At 42.9% G+C, this 14,549-nt stretch overlaps 1 long non-coding RNA gene across 1 annotated transcript; it reads right to left on the bottom strand.

Moving 5' to 3' along the window:
• Nucleotides 1-1,986: 1,986 nt before the first annotated feature.
• On the bottom strand, nt 1,987-9,602 carry LOC125940186 (uncharacterized). Its single transcript, XR_007463414.1, has 3 exons — nt 9,540-9,602; nt 6,610-6,734; nt 1,987-2,065 (listed from the first exon to the last, which is right to left on the bottom strand). It is a non-coding gene; the product is annotated as an uncharacterized LOC125940186 (long non-coding RNA).
• Between the last annotated feature and the right edge of the window lie 4,947 nt (nt 9,603-14,549).

Genomic DNA, 14,549 nt, shown 5'->3' with positions numbered 1-14,549 from the left:
ATCCTACTCCTGTATTAGCAACAGTTTCTAGCACACAGATAAATTATTCTTGGTATACTGACTATGTGGGTAAAGTAAATTTCAATTCCAGGAAAACATAAAATTAATCAGATAATGTCCCTGCGATATAATTTATGAGATTAGCAATGCACACTGTAGATATCCCAGTGACTTAGAAGCGTTATAAGAAGTTGCTTCTGATGCGTAGGCCGAGAAAAATCAGGCGGAGGATCGCCACCAATATTTATACGTTAATTGACTATAAATTTTGTAATCATTCTCAAATAAAATAAACTTCGAGTTACTGAGCTTCCGTGGTTGCTTAGTGGCTATGGTGTTGGGCTGCTAAGCACGAAGTCGCGGGATGGAATCCCGGCCATGGCGGCCGCATTTCGATGGAGGCGAAATGTGAAAACACTCGTGTACTTAGATTTAGGTGCACGGTAAAGAGCCCCAGGTGGTCAAAATTTTCCGGAGTCCCCCACTACGGCGTGCCTCATAATGAAATCGTGGTTTTGGCACGTAAAACTAAATAATTATTTAGTTACTGAGCCTCCAACTAAAATAACTACAAACCCCATGCAGAAGGGACATTTACTCTGTTTTCCACAATATATATATATATATATATATATTAGTTTAGGGCAATTTAGAGATTATAACGTTCTTAAGAACTATTATTTCTACGGTAAATAATGCAGCTGTTAGAGAACACACTAACTAGGGACGATATGATGACTCGTAACTGTTTACGTCTATTGAAAGAAGCGGGGACCAGTGACCCTGCTTTCGGGCATGCCGAAAACCGCGTTGGACATCTTAAACAAAAATTTATTTTTTACGTTCAACTGACTACGCACGGTAAGACGTAGCTAATCTCCCTTTTTATTTCCATTGCGTAAGCTTCACCGTTACTTGAGAAAACTAGCAAATAAGTCACCGTGTCTTTTTTTTTATTATTGGGATAACACTTTGCTTAAAGCAAAATATGATCTACTATATAGTGCCTATTGTTTGTCTGCTGTAAGGCCTAAGTTGTGCCGGAACTGAATCATTTTTATATGTCTCTTTCCATTTAGTCAGTGATCATACAAGTCATGACACTGTCGTAGAGGCGAGCTTGCATTAGGAGATGGCAGCGTTCTGCTTGCAAGCCAGGCACAGCTTACGCTTAGTTTGGGACGTTTCACTCAGTACAAATTTCGGTCACTTTCAAGTGACAGCCGGTGTAACGGCCACCCCAGCCTGAAGCCTCCTGATCATAACTTCCTCCACCCTAGTAAGTTGATCGGGGAGTGAGCAGGCACCTTGTGGTCTAAGTGGGCGTGTATCCTGCCGTAGGACATATTTACAGTTGTGGAGTAAGCTGGGATGTTGAGATCTGAGGGTCATTGACGAAAGGTAAGGGTTAGGAGGGCTCTGGTGCCATCTAGTCGGCTGCAAGTTTGACGGCGTTGAATCCAGTGCACCTTGAAGAAAATCGCAGATTTCTTATGCATTTTAAACCTTCGTGATTCCTTCAAAAGCCACACATGAATAAGCAAAGATACCCAAGTGGCTTAGCGTAAAAAATTTAGAGGAAGCATTTTGCTCAGTGTCGTTGATGGCTAAAAGTTCGATTAACATGGCACTGCATTTTTTTAGATATGTAACGCTGGTGAACGCATACTTGTTGCACCGTCTCCACGAAGAGATGAAAGTTTTCTAGACTTTATATAGGAAAACAACTTCTACGCAATTATCATTTCCGACTGAGGATACAATCATATTATTATCTGCATAATATTTCTGCTTATTTTGCCACAAAATATCCATTCCGCTATGATGATTTACTTCACCAGAACAGACTAGCATTTGCACTCATTTGGCTGTTCAAAATCCTTTAACTACAGTTTGGAACAGGAAATAACCCAAGCATTCTAACAAGGCTTTCGCTATTCAAAACGACTTCATATTGGGTGATAAAAAGACTTCCTCATGAACTCACCTTGAGCACCATAATGTCAGTAACTGCAAGCTCCAGGTCAAGGATATCTGTTTCAGTCTTCCGAAGGTTCAGGTTAACCTTGATGAATATCCAAAATGGTCAGTGTTATTGACAAGAAAATAATGACGCGCATCGTCTCAGGTGCATCGTCATCGTTGTCAAATGCGTCTCTCTTATGGAGTAAAATCTATTTTAATGAGACTGTTTTGAACTAATCGCTTAATTTAACCTCGACTTCAACGAATAGCTTTTACGAGTAGCATCATTGTCACGTACGACGCTGCTTTTTTTTTTTCGCTGACGACGCCTTGCACCGAATGGCAACCGCGACAATTATGCTCCAAGACATTCTTCCGACAGTGTTTTCACAAGCTTAAAGATGAATAACTTTACGTACGTATTCGATTATGTTCTGAAGAACAATTTCTATGCGACGCACCCGACGCACCTCGGGCGCTACAGTATTTCCGGTTGTGGACTCCAAAATACATGTACAGACGCCATCACACTCTAACTGTGTGGGTTATTTGTGTTATTTTTTTTGCCCAACGGCAATGGCCAGGATTAACATGAATGCACCCTCAACACGAAAGAATCACGTCGTCGATGACAACTGTCACAGTCAGCATAGCGGAATCGGCAGATACAGCAAATCAGTTTTTGTTCACACAACTGATGCCGCCGTAAGAACATCGTGTTACGAATCCAGATGCCCTATGATCGAGCTATTGAAACGTGTATCCTTATGGTCACACACCTGCTGAATTTCTACCGAAGGCTTTGCTTTCCAGGTCCTACAGCGATGAAGTAGGTTATTGTACCATCCCTACTGTCTGGACAGGCCGTTCAAATGCAAACAGTCCACAAGAAAATGAAATAATGCGCCTGACCTAATGTAAAGACAGAGGTCTTGGTCTGGATATTAGTCGAGACATTCCGACTGTAATGAGGTGAAGTTGCGGGTCAGAAAAATCAGGCATAAAACAGAAACGAAAGTTGCGCACCACCGCAAACCAATGGAAGCAATAGCAATGTTTAGAGTTGCGCTAAAGCTTTTAGACCGTGTTCTAACAATGCGAAGAATGGTGGCATTGCGCAACACTGCACTTGAGGCAACATTTTCCACGTCGAAGAAACAGCACCCTGGCAGCTATTAGGCATCTCAGAACATGGGCGTGATAAAAAGCGATGACACCAACGTTGTAGGTTTTATAACTAAAGGAAGATCAGACAAAAGAAATCAGCCAGCGTTTGTTGCTTGCAATGTAGTGTTCGCTCCACTACAACCAATATATTGACATGCGTGCATTGCTCATGGTTGTGCCGTGAACGCTTTTCACCGATTAGCTATTATTGAAAAAGTTATGGCTCCGTGCATCAGATCTTTCTGAAATGTTGTCGTCATTTCTAGGCCATTTGTCAAACAGCCTTCACTGACCGCCGAGACACTGATTCATCTCACTAATGCAAACGTCGAATTCAAGTGTGAAACGCCACGCACTTGTAGAGTTTAAAGGAATCCTGCAGTCCCCACACGTACTTCCAAACATCTACAAAGACGCTAGGACCGAAATATACAACGACGCAAGGACCGTACGCCTCGGTGCCGCTGTAGTGAAAAAAAAGCACCCTTTAATGGAGCATAAATTATGGTGGCTGGTCACTAACAAAAGCACAAGGCAATTATTCTATGACGGAAAAGCAGTGCCTCGATCTAACTTGGACTACGGTGAAATTTCCGCTTTACCTATAGGGCAATGCCTTTAAAGTGTAAGCGACTGCCATGCCATTTGCTGGCTCGCCATTTTAAAGCAACTTTCAGGCCGGCATGCACGTTGGAGTCTCTGAATCTAGAAATTCAACATAACCGTAATTTACAAGTCCGGACGGAAGCAATCTGATGCCGACTACGGGCCGGCGCCCCTAATGATACGCCGCTGCTAGGTGACCAGGACGACGAGGCCATCCTGGGAACAATAAGTGCACACAACTTCGACAACGGATGACAAGCAGATCCAGAACTAAGAAGCCTTAATATGTATTTAGGAAGAAAAATCAACTTGGTCTTTAGGGTATTTTAACGTGAATTGTCCTCGGTTTCATTAAAAAGAACACGTCGTTGTAAAGAAATAATGAGCAGTCCAAGCTATCTTGTCGCGACCACAGTAGTGCGGAAAGATGTCCTATACGTCCAGCTTGATGATAAGATCACTGGATAAGTCGGTTTCTCCCCTACGCCACCCGAGGAAAGAATTATTTCCTGTCGCACTTGACCGCCTAGGCCGCTCACTACATCAAGACATGCCGAGACTATCAGCAACGCAAAACACCGTGAAAAGGCCACCACGATTGCTACAGCCTTTGAACTACATTCTAGGATAGAGGATAAGAGCACTGTCCTGGCTACCTCATACCTTACCCGCCACGCCAAAAGAAAAGCGCTGCCGAAGTGGTATAATTCTGCGCCGAGAACATCACTTTGCGACATGGATAAATAGCCGGAAATATGCAAACCGGAATGTGGCGCGAAGAACCAAAGAAATCTATCTCTTTAATGAAGTGGTGCAATTTAAAGTAGAGGGCCGCAGCAAGGCACAATCATTTTAGGTAAATAAACAAAATGTCTGCTTGCTTATTAATAGGGTTCAAAATTTTCCGAATTTCATGCAGTATGCTTTGGGCATAAGGGAGAAATGGTAAAGTTGTTCGGGCACGCAAAAATTGTTTTCCACACAAAATACCGTGGTAATTATGCATTTTTGAGACATATTTATAGCCCCCAATTTTTCACAAGTATATCGCACAAGTTCAGGTTCCTGGCTGGTCCTTCTGGCGAGGAATGACTCGAACCTTCAGGATGAATACCTCATGGTTTTGATGAAGTTGCGCTCAACATAATTCCAGCGGGCGTTTCTACAAACGCACTTTATTCATAATTAAAAATAGTATCATTGAAATCAAGGCACAGTTCCTTCGCAGACGTAACGCCAGCATTGGCGACCATCAGAAGACAGTTGATAGTCGGCATTCATTCGCGCATTACCAAACATTTGCTCTTTTCATTTTAAACCCTACTTTTGGGGGAATCGGTAATATCTGAAAATTGAAGCGAAACTGGGGCACTGAAGGGCGCACCTAAGAGAGCTTCCTAGGCCCTGTTACTCTTCAGTCCACCCGGCGGGGAGCAACGAGCGATCTGCTTCAGAATCGCACAGTTTCCACACGTCGTTAGTCATTGAGAGAGTGGAGCGGTGTTGTTGACAGAACAGCGGCGCACTGTTTTCCAGCCGCTAGGTGACGTCGTGCCGACGAGTGTTGGTACCCGTGCGCTTCACCCTCCGAGTTACGGTTTCGCGTGCTGCGACAGCTCTAATTCCGGGTGCCACAGCCCCGCGAGTCAAACCATTTGTCGAAACACAGTATTTTATATGGCTTTATACTATAAACTAATTTGGCACCCTTAAGTCTCTTCAAGGGTGCAAATCGGCCTTTAAGGCACACCTTTACACATGTAAGGGTGTAATGACGTGATTTATAGAGAGAAAACACTCTTAACGATGAAAAATAGTCTACAGTGTGGGACGCTGAGCTTGCTCATACTTCGCAATTACAATTAAGTCTCCAATAAAAAAATGTTGCAGTGGCTTAGCTCGGCTATGCCAGGATATACGTAGCGTTAGCAAAGGTTCAGCTGATTATTCTTAGCTTTCCTGGTTGTCTAGATTGTCAGGGATTAGCTTGATTGTCATGCTTACTGCTGCTCCAATGACACACACAAACGCCAGTCAGAAGCACAGCGGCTCCAGCGCAGTGTCAGACGGCGACTGCACAGCGAGCGCGCGCCGGCGCCAGTGCGTCTACGACGGCTACGACGTCACTCCTCTGGAATGCGCAGACCGGCGGCAGTGAGTCGCGCGCGGCGGCGGTGGAGTGCGCGAGAGGAGCCGGCTCTGGTGGCTCCGGTGCGCAAGCCGTGTGACATCACTGATCCTTGCGCATGCGCATGCGCAGTACGGCTCTTGATGTGCCGCGCGAAACGGGCTTGGCTAGGCCAGTGTAGCTAACGCTACAAAATGTTTGTCACATAAAATTGAATTGTGTTCGTTATCGTCCACGACTTATCTCATTCACCTCAAGGTTGGCAGAAATTATTAAGTTCCGTCAAGCAAAAACCAGTTATCATTTGAAGACGGTTGTTGCTAAATAAGCATGAAGCCTTTGATGAAACACCTGGCCCGTGCTGTGCCACATCCTCGAAATTTATACTACTAATTTCCTACTCCAGCGCATGTGCTGTGGTATGTGCCCGCTTAAGGTTTGCATTTTGTGTAATTCAAAGTAAGAAATTTAATGCAACACGGCACAGATAATTCATTGTTTTTGCGATTGAGTTGTTGGAAAAGCGAGTAGAGATATCGCTAATGTGAATTCGTATTTCATTGTTCTCTAATTTGAATAAAAATAAAGGTCATGCTGACACTTACCAAACTGCGCAAATACATTATCAAGTGAACAAGTTTTCTTCACCCACTGGTTTAAACCGCGAGACGCAGAAATGGGAATATGTCCTCGTGTTTCTATACTTTGTAATCAGGTCATGAAATGAATTCAAATATACTTACGGCCGCAAATAAGACGCGCAGGTAGTCAAGTAGTTGTTGGTGCTCGTGACCAGCCGTTTCCTGAAAAGAAGATGCTAATGCGGAACTTACAACGACTGCTGTTTCGACTGTTGCGTACATCGGACCTGGAAATATAGAGTACAACAAATACACTAACAATTACATCGCACATTAACAAATTAACATCGCCTCCAAGAATTACATGAGGAGTGTCAGAACAGAATTTTGAACTGCGAACTCGTCAAGGTTCCAGGGAAAAGTTCGCAGCTCTGTTTTAATGGTTTGTGGTAAGCAATGACATTTTTAGCACTCTATCTGCATTGTAACAGTATAAATATTGCGCTTTATTCTTTCGAAGGCTACGATGAACTACTTTAAATGTACACTAGGCTTTTATGGCGATAAAATCCGATGAATGTGCTCGGAAGGGTATGCAATAAATTGGAACCTCGTAAGGAAAAAAAATGTCACAGTTTCGCCCTAAGGGCGAAGCAATGAATGCGATAGCAACACAGCAATGTCATACGAAGTAAGGTGAGCGGCTTTGGTAGCAACAACACGCAGAACTGTTGTCGACGCCATCGGCGTTTTGCCCGCGTTAGCTCAAAATGCGTGCGGCGTTGGTGACTGTTGCTGGAGCCTCTGATATAAATAGGCACTTGGTGCCGCAGCTAAACGTCGCCTCCCTTCCCTCCCCCTCCCCCACGGCCTCTCGCGCGTCCGAAGAAGGCGCGTTTGCTCTACATATATGGTGATTGTAAAGGAGAAAAGAGACGCCTACTTCTGCAGCCCTTAAGCGAGCACGGCGCAGAACGCGCGTTTGTTCTCCGCCGTGCGTTCACTCCCCGTGAAAGACGCGCCCCTCGCGCCCTTTCACTCGCACATACAGCGTTCGGCGCGCGGCGACGATTTCATCTCCAAATGACGTCATACGGAACCTCACGGCGACGGCGACGGCGACAGCGACGGCGACGCCGACGGCAGAAATCTGCTTTTGAGTGTCCATATAATTGCTATCGCAATAAAATGCTTGCAGCTGGACATTGAAACATAACAGTTGCTTTTGGAGACGCACTCAATGCTAATACAATATTGACATATTACTTGTATATTATGAATATTTAATGAAGAGTGCTGGCACACAAGACAGAAGCATTCAGTATTAGGTTCAACGGTCATTGAAAACTTAAGCTTACTGTTGACACCTCTCCTCCGGTGATTCAGTTTCTTGCAATATAATCCTGTTGAATGGTTTCTCCGGCGAAATTTTTGTTATAATTTACTGAGCTTTCAAGAGACCGGGCCCGACTAATGTTTCCCAATGCAGGTTTTCCTGCTTTTATTATATAGCTCATCTTGTTTCGCAGAATATGCAATTTGTATAGTTGACCTCGTTTTATAAAAAAATCTTCATCAATTATTGAATTTGTTTATTTACCTAAGTTACCGAATATTACTCAGTCACTTAGAAGACAGGATCATCATCTTTGTCGGCACCAAGGAAGGTAGAGGAATAATTACAATACTGACGTAATCCTTATTGTTGTTTCCTATCTGCAATTGTCTGGGAACTATTGCTGCACAGGAAAAATATTTAGTCGAAATAGAGGCAAAAGAACGCCCTTTGTGCCTTAAGTTCAAGTAATCCCCTCTAGAATACACATACGCTCACAGTACATTACAAAGTAGACCTGTATTCATTATCTTGAAAGGCTACAAAGAAGCATTGTATATGAAATGACACGCATACACCATTCGTGCCGTTTTTCCCTGAAATCTACAAGAACAATTAGTTGGAGAAATATATGATAAGAATTACTTAAAATGACGGGGCGCATAGAGATGTACCTGCTATCTTGGAGACTTATCTAAGCTTGGCAATGAATAGATCAAAGACATCATGCAGCTAACAAAACACTCTAATATTGCCCTATTGGCAACATCATTCTCCACAAATGGCGTACCGTGAAAAACAGTATTATTCTTTCAAATTTATTCAGAGATAAAATTGATGCGCCACCTTCAAAAGTGTACGGTGCGCTGATGCGCTGGCAACGAATCCGAGAAATATTGTATAATCATGTGAATCTAAGCCAAAATTAATCATTGCGATAGGATTTTGATCGCTGAATAAGACCCTTAACAGATTTTCATATAATGTATGAATGCCTACCCTGGCTTTAAACTTTTTCATTAACGATCTGCCTTTGCGGCCATATCATAATGTATTATGAGGGCCTGCTTGATCGCAGATAGTTTGCTTGAACAGCAGTCAAATATAAGAAAATACAAGAGACGATGAGGATATGATAAAATGACGCACTCAAAGCTTTGCTGGTCGAGATTGTCCCTATTCAAATATTCAATGTGAATATTCTATTTAATCAGCCAATGACTAAATTTCTATCATTTCTCCTCCGCGTAAATCGACAGACAAATCTTTAGCTATCCATGTGTTGGCTACGGATGAAGCTTGATATGTTAGTATTAGTGCTGAATGTGCTGTGCAGATTCTTCCACTATATTTCAATATTAAACTTCTGTGCAGTGATTGTAAACACCATAGTGCCTAATTGAGCTGCCGTGTATATGCTAGTAAGGTGTGCAGTTTTAAGCCTTAAAAATTACTTAGACAGTGCACCTGACCGCCGAAGTGACACTACCCTCTTGAGATTATGTTAACACGCTGTTTTAAGTATTTTAAAGGGAAATATATCAATTAGCAATGCCGAACATAGAGTTTTTTGGAAGCCTCGTATCATCTCTGAGCGCAACCGCTTTGCTAGAATTTATGCTATCCGATTCATACAGTACTTATGAGAGCTCGCACTAAACCAAACTGTTCATTGTAAATTTGTAGTGATGAATATGTCAATAATATGGGCAGCAGGGCAGCAGGACTAATCAAAACGTTTGTCGTGTAAACTAACCTGCATCAGTTGTCGTTTGTGGAATACACTTTCCGTCAACGCCTATAGCATCGGGGTGCATTCCTGTAAAATAAAATGAGTCAAACCATTTCGCCAGTCAGTCCTATTCCGTTCCTAAATAATATGTGTCCAGATATAAAGCAACAGTCACAGGAACTTACCAAAAAAGGTGGCTATGCTTCGAAAGGTAGATTTGCAGTTGTCACGGGCGAAAGAATGTCCTGCCCACTTCGTTTCTTACCGCCCGTAGTTCCGCTTAACGACACTACATGATACCCCAATTGGCCCAACAGTCCCCACTTCAGGACTTAACCAAAGCTGCTCTTCTCAAAATATTTGCATTGCTCGGAACCTATAATTTTTCTTATCAAGCATCTCCTGTGCAATGCTTTATTATTACTTTTGCGTTAGGGTCACCTACTTTGTAGCTGCACACTTGTAGCAGTGGCATTTACTCGTATTTAGTACCGCAGACCATTGGACTACATCATGTTGCGTAATATTTAGTGCGCAGAGCTGGAAAAATGTTCGGGAAAAGTGAAGGGCTATCCGGTCTACCTTTCATCTCTTTATTCTGGACAATTTTTTTCTCACTCAGCATAATGATGAATGTTAAATTGTACCAGTCATGTTCACTTAACCTTGTACTACTTGAGAGAGTGCAGATTCACAAGATACAAATATTTGCATCTCTTCCTAATTTAATTTCTTAATTTCATTTCTGGATGGGGCTGATTTGAAATGGGCGTAAAGCGTACATATTATTTAATTTGTTTATTGTGGCAAAACAAACAAAGACCACTGGAAGCATCATTGTTGTAGCCGGCAGTAGAACAGTTATCAATTCTTAGGAAAATGTTCTGATGTTGGCAATTGTATGAGCATGGTGTAAGCAAATATTCAGCTTCACTGATTCCACCTAAGTAAAAAAAAAAGATTTGTATGACATCACAGAATCGCAGCTTTTGCAGCCTTAGCCATTGCAATAATATTGGAGGTAACGAAACGTCATGCCAAAATCGTTGCAGGCATATAACTTGGCCTTTTGAAATCCTACCTGCATATTTTCTGTGTAGCGTACATTCATAACACGTTACAGCTGCATATCGGCCTTCGACACTTTTGTACTACATGAAATCTTCAGTAATGGGGGGGGGGGGGGGGAGTAGAAATTATTGAATAAATCAAATGTTCCATTAAACAAATATCGTCGTTGAAATTACGGAAACACAATAAACAGATGATATTGGTGCAATACACAGAAAATAGAGGGAAGCATAAATGATGTTACAAACATTGCCATACTTTTTCTGTTCACTTTCATAAATCAATTAGGAGCATCCACTACGGGAGAACTTCTTACGTACGTCAAATTATGGAGTACAGCAAAAAAACAAGAGTTCAGTAATTATTTGCAAAGCTCCTAATTTGGCTACACTCACTAAAACTTTGCTAATAATTACAAATGACTTCGCCTATTATCATACGGTAGCATATTATCAGCTCTCTACCAACGTTCGTTTTTCGTTTTGGGGTTTTACGTGCCAAAACCAGTTCTGACTACTAAGCACGCCGTAGTGGAGGGGACCGTGTCGCAGAAAATCCAGCGTCGGCAACCGGCTTGTGATCGCGGGTGGCGGAGAAATTCATCCAACCACATCAACCGCGCAGGCCCGCCAAGTGGTGCAAGGTATTGGTGAACAAAAATTGAATTTCTCACAGTGAAATCCATCAGAAAATGGTAAAGTATTACTTTACCATTCGGCGTCTGACTCACCGTCGGTTTGTTTACCAATCGGCGTCGGATTGTAAGTTGAATGTACGAGAAAATGTCATACTGCTACGAGGAAACTCAAAGACAAACCCCTTTTCCAGCATTTCAACCAACACCGCGTCGGGGCAATAGCAAACAATTCATAAAATAATAAAAAAAGGTGCTAGGGCCTTCACATTTTATTATAAGACTACTTATATTGCCCCTGGAAAAACGACTTTTCAGCACTGCATTTCAGTTTAAAAGTGAAGCCGACTTTAAGTTTCCTCGTAGTAGGTGTAAGCTTGGTCTCTGTAAGCTGGCTCTCCCACGTTCAGTTTTGAAGTGAATGAAGCCTACTTGCCGTATGCGAACGATGCGATGCGAACGGGCCCCGATAACGCTATCGCGATCTGCTCTTTAAGGCGAAGCTCAAGCATCCTCCAAATTTTTTTACTACCTGGGGTTTTTTAGCGTGCACTACAATGCAAGCATACGGGCGTTTTTGCATTTCGCCTACTCCGAACTGTGGCCGCTGTGGCCGGGATTTGATCCCGCGACCTCGTGCTCAGCAGTGCAACGCCTTAGGTAACTGAGCCACCGCGACGGGTTCTACCAATGTCCGCAAATAAACAAAGAACAGCCTCTCTATTTAGAATGGGTAAATTGATGGCTGCGGCGGAGCCCGCTGGAAATCGCGCTGCAGATATTGATCATTATACACTACTATACAGGCCGTATCAGAATATGACAGACACATAGCAACAGCATGTCTTAAGAGGCATTAACCTTCCATGAATCACACTGACGGTTCCTGAGGACAGGAAGAAATTAATTTTTATCAAATTCCAAAGCAGGGCAAGGCAACAGACCAACTACAATACCTGCGACCTGTAGACGTCATACCAACAATTTGTATTCTAGCATGAAAAAAAAAAGATATGCAGATGCAGCACACATTTGGAATCTTTTTTATGCGAAGGGTTTGTGAAGCGGTTAAATAAATGGTGGAAGTTTCCCAATTTTATTCTTGCATCTTAGGCGTACATAAAAGTACCATACACGTCTGTTCTTCGCAATGGGCGAATTCTTACATTGCTTTTTTTTTCAAATTCAGTGCATTCACTTCAAATCTACCACCGCTTCTTCACCGAATCCATGTTGTGGCTATTTGCGATAGTATGGAAATCATCGTAATAAACACTCGACGGTCACTTGGAAGAGTTAGTCGGCGTTGGCACAATAGAAGCATACGTGTGATTGTGATCTAATGGTTAGAGCAGCTAGTTTTTCTTTTCTTTTTTTTTTTTTGGGGGGGGGGGCAGGTTTGAATCCCACAGTCAGACGAGACTGAAGGTCATTTTCAAATTCTAGCTTTAGTTTAACAGTTATTTTCTCACTGACAAATCTCACAGAATAATGCTGCACTCTTAAACTAGACCTTACATTGCCCACTATATCCTGAATTTTCGAGGATATGGGCAATAGTAAAAATTGAAATTTAAAATAAACCTAAATTTCTGAGCTTTAAAATTGTTAATCTTGTAGTAAGGGTTTCTTTGACGTGTGTCACGTGACCAGACAATAATTTGGGCGTTCTGGCCTCTGGCACGAAGGCCACATCGATGGCAACAGTCCGGAGTTCCGTTCCGTGTATGCGCTGGAGGCGCGCACCGGTGCCACTCGCCAATCTCCAGAGCTGCTACTGCTCTGTAACTAAAGACATACCTCCACCGCGTTGATTTTGCGTCTTCTGCTAAAACAGCAAGAGATAGGCAGAGCTACTCTAATCTAACAAAAGAAGAGAAGCCAGAACATTTTTGCTCCATAAACGTGCAAGTAATAAGCTACTGTATAGTGCTTTGCACCACTCTAATTCTTCATAAGGGAGTTTTGGTGGTAATTTCGTAAAGGCGTTAAGGGATTTATTCCTCGAGAACACGACCAGGGACATGCCAACCTACAGCGTCAAAATCACAGCATGGCAGAAAAAGAAATTCCGGTATAAAACTGATTCGTGCTTCTGAAGAAATTGTTACTCGTCAGAAACTGGGAGCTTTGTGGCAGCTTTATTGAATAGTGGCATCATTAATACAGATTCAAAAATAGAAGCCTATAAACGTGTAGAGCGTTTTATTACCTGCATTTTCGCTCTAAGAGTAAAGCAACGGCAGCAAAAGCAAGTACACGGGGCCTGTGCTGCAATGCCGCACAAACATGACCAGGCGTCATAGGTATATCCGATGCGACAGTGAGTGTGTATGTAGTCAAACTGCGTCGTTAGAGGTCCGGCAGCATCACGTGCGTGCCCGCACACATGTTGAATCTTCCGCAGACGCGTGTTCGGCGAGTTCACTGAACAAGAGGCATCCCTTGGCTGAAAGTTACCATGTGATTAAAAGCGGGCGACCATGATGTGGCACGCGCGCCATTTCGCTTTGTCCTCACATTTGTAACCACTCGTTCGGACCCTACGCACTTTCGCTGGAGACCCCACCCTCACCCTTCGTGTCATCATGCTCTTCTCTGACCGTCCTTCTATCAACTTCCACGGCATCTGTAACTCTTTAAGAAGGCATCATCAAGTACCACCCAAAATGAGTGTTTGCTCATTAAATGTACATAACACGCCAAGAATGAGCATAGTCAATGAAACGAAAAAAAAAAACATTTTGGGGACACGTTGTCACGAATAGAGTAAACACCAGGCCAAAAACTGCAAGTGGGCTTCTCCCCAAGCCCCGTGTGGCTTCGTTTGAAAATTGTACAGACAGCTCTCGTCATATGTGAACAGTGGGGTACACTTGGTTTGGTTTCAATCACGTCTGTGACGCTACTGCAGCCGGAAATCTTGCATCGATGTGCCTCCTCTGACAGTGCTTTCAAAATAAAATGAGTCACGTGCGAAACTCTTTCCTCCTCGTCTTCTGTTCCTACTCCAAATCAGCAAACGACCCTCACTACCTGTCATTCAGTTTTGGCCGAAGACATTTAGCCACAAACTTCGTCCTCAATACGAAATCTTGGAAAGAAATTTTTTTTTCTTGGTATGCTGCCTGTAGGCCACAATCGCCAATAAAGGACTAAATACGGCAGAATAGTGCCATCTGCCGGGATTGAGAAGAAATTTGCGTGACGAGGAAAGCGTGACGAACGAACATACGAAAGATTTTCTCTGGAGCTCGGTAGAGAACACTTTCTTGTAAGAAATGCTACTACGAATGCTCTATTTGTAGCTCAAAGACTTGGGATGTGTG

Source organism: Dermacentor silvarum, chromosome 9 (genome assembly GCF_013339745.2).
Source record: "Dermacentor silvarum isolate Dsil-2018 chromosome 9, BIME_Dsil_1.4, whole genome shotgun sequence".
NCBI classification, from domain to species: Eukaryota; Metazoa; Arthropoda; class Arachnida; order Ixodida; family Ixodidae; genus Dermacentor; species Dermacentor silvarum.
This window is presented reverse-complemented; position numbering and strand designations above follow the sequence as displayed.